The 2,771-nt window shown below is 43.7% G+C and overlaps 1 protein-coding gene and 1 pseudogene across 1 annotated transcript in view; one reads left to right on the forward strand and one right to left on the reverse strand.

Moving 5' to 3' along the window:
- Positions 1 to 2,771, forward strand: part of LOC102246204 (chromosome unknown open reading frame, human C7orf60) — a 109,461-nt gene that overhangs the window by 2,634 nt on the left and 104,056 nt on the right. The window lies entirely within an intron of this gene.
- On the reverse strand, positions 321 to 1,323 carry LOC106725417 (annotated as a pseudogene).

Below are 2,771 nucleotides of genomic sequence, written 5' to 3' on the forward strand. Positions count from 1 at the left end.
GTAGCTGTGATGACCAGCATCATTTTCTTAAGACAACACTCAAGGATTTGTCATGATGGCTGGGCTTTCATTGGGTTTTAAGTGTCTACAAACAGCACCTTCAATTTAAACTTTCTATGAAAGTTCTTAAATTTAGGGAGTGGAGCCTGGGTAGCTATGACATTATAAAAGCCCTGAATATCTATTAGAAAAAAAAATGGGGCAGGGTGTTGGGGGGGTTGGGGGGGGAATTAGGCCATGAAGAAGGCTTCAGAGGTCCCTGCTGGCCCCGGGACAGATACCTGAAGTGTCCAACATTACAGTGAAAACAATTTGCTCTTAAAAGGCAGCGGCTTTAAGGGGAGAGTGGGATGGGGCAGTGGAGGCCAGGGCTCTTCCCTCCCCACTTCAGTTTTGGGTAGGGCTCTTAATTCAACCTAAAGACATCTTTCAACTTGGATAGTTGGGCCCTCAACAGCACCTTAAGCCTTAAGTCTGCTATGGCTTTGCAGCACAACAGCAAGAATGTTTAATATAGAATAAAAATGTCACCCCCCCAAAAAAAAAAATAAATAAAAGATTCTTGCATCCCCCACAAACCAATTCCTAGTCTAAAGTTAACCCATTACTTGTGCTGTTAATAATACTTGACTAATATGTAATTGGAAACCTAGATCCAAAAGACTGAAACGGAATCTCAACCCCAAAACAAAAACAAAATAAAAAGAGTAACTTGAAGTTAATGACATGTAGTTCAGGTCAACACAGATAGGAAGAGAAAGGGGAAGAGCAAAGTTGGGTAACAGAACACATTCAGTCGGTGCAGATGTTTATACAAAATGTAGTAGAACATCAGGAAAAGCTACACACGGATTCGAGTGTGCACCTCGGGGGCGCCAGATCCCTCCATGGCACATCCAAGCACAGGGAACTCAGGGAGTAGGCCATTCCTGTCATTCCAGTTTTAGAAGTTCCACATCAAAGATGAGAGTGGCATTTGGTGGGATGATGCCTGGTGCCCAGTGGCACCATAGGCATAGTTTGGGGAGATAGTCAGTTTGGCTCTCTGACCCACACTTATCTGGGAAACCTCTTCTTCCCAGCCTTGGATCACCTCCTGATTGCCTCGCATAAACTTAAAGGGCTTATTTCTGTCCTGGGAGGAATCAATTTCTTTCCACCTTCAAGCATCCCCGTGTAGTGCACCACGCAGGTCTGGCCACACTTGGGGAAGGTGCACCCGTCTCTGTCTCCAGGGGAGATGGTTTCCACCTGCACTCCCATGGTGGCAGCAGTGGGCAGGGTGTGGGGTGGGTGGGCAGCGCAATGGACTGTGTGGACTGAGAGCGGACCTGGTGATTGCTTGGCTTTGCCTTGTCTCCTGTTGTTGCAATATTGGATTATTTTCTTAATTTCTCTTTCTCAGAGTTCATTGTGGGTATATAAAAATGCCACCAATTTCTGAATATTAATTTTGTATCATGGTATTTTTCCAAATTCACTTATTAGATCTGATAATTTTGGGGGGGAGTCTTTAGGGTCTTTTATGTTCAATATCATATTATCTGTAAAGAGAGACAGTTTTACTTACTCCTTTCCAATTTAATTTCTTCTTGTCTGATTGCTGTGGCTAGGACTTCCAGTTGTATATTGAATGAGAGTGGTGAAAAGTGGACATCCCTGTCTTGTATCTGATTTTAAGTTTTTGCCTATTGAGTATGATGCTGTCTGTGGTTTGGCATACATCACCTTTATTATGTTGAGGTATGAGCCCTCTATTCCCACTTCGCTGTGAGTTTTTATCATAAACTAGGAGTCCAGCGCATGAAATCGCACGGCCTGCCCACCCACCTGCTGCCTTGCCTTGACTCCTGGACCTCTCCACCCAGAGCTCCAGCGTGCCTGGCCCAGCCCCCTGACGACTCTGGCCTTCTCTGGTTGCTTCAAGCCCTGCCCTTGGTCCCTTGAGTTGCCTCAGGCTGGTTCCGCCTTCTCCGGGCACCTCCCCGCTTCCACCCCGTCTCCGGGAGCAACACCCCGCCGTGCACATGCAGGCAGTCTCCTCCTTAGCGGTCATTACTGTGACACTGTTAGGACCAATTAGCATATTACCTCTTTGCATATATAGATGAATGCTATATTTTATCAAATGATTTTTCTGTACCTACTGATACAGTCTTCTGATTTTTATCCTTCAATTTGTTTATGTGTTATATCATGTTTACTGATGCGTGAATATCGTACCAACCTTGTATCTCCTGAATAAATCTCACTTGATCATAGTATGTGATCTTTTTATTTTTTTATTATTATATTTTTAATCTTTATTGTTGAGATTATTACAGATGTCCCTCTTTTTTACCCCCATAGCTCCCTTCCACCCGGTCCCCACCCCACCCCAGGCCATCGCCACCCCAATGTCCCCATCCATAGATACTGCGTACATGCATATAAGATCTTTGTCCAATCTCTTCCCGCACCCCCCAAACCCCTTCCCCTCGAGAATTGTCAGTCCGCTCCATTTCCATGCCCCTGATTCTATTCCATTCACCAGTTTATTCTGTTCATCACATTTTTTATTCATTTGATTTTTAGATTCACTTGTTGATAGATATGTATTTGTTGTCACTTTGTTGTTCATAATTTTTATCTTTACCTTTTTCTTCTTTCTCTTAAAGAATACCCTTCAGCATTTAATATAATACTGGTTTGGCGGTGATGAACTCCTTTAGCTTTTTCTTGTCTGTGAAGCTCTTTATCTGACCTTCAATTCTAAATGATAGCTTTGCTGG

The sequence above is a fragment of the Myotis brandtii genome, unplaced genomic scaffold (genome assembly GCF_000412655.1).
Source record: "Myotis brandtii unplaced genomic scaffold, ASM41265v1 scaffold162, whole genome shotgun sequence".
Classification (NCBI taxonomy): domain Eukaryota; kingdom Metazoa; phylum Chordata; class Mammalia; order Chiroptera; family Vespertilionidae; genus Myotis; species Myotis brandtii.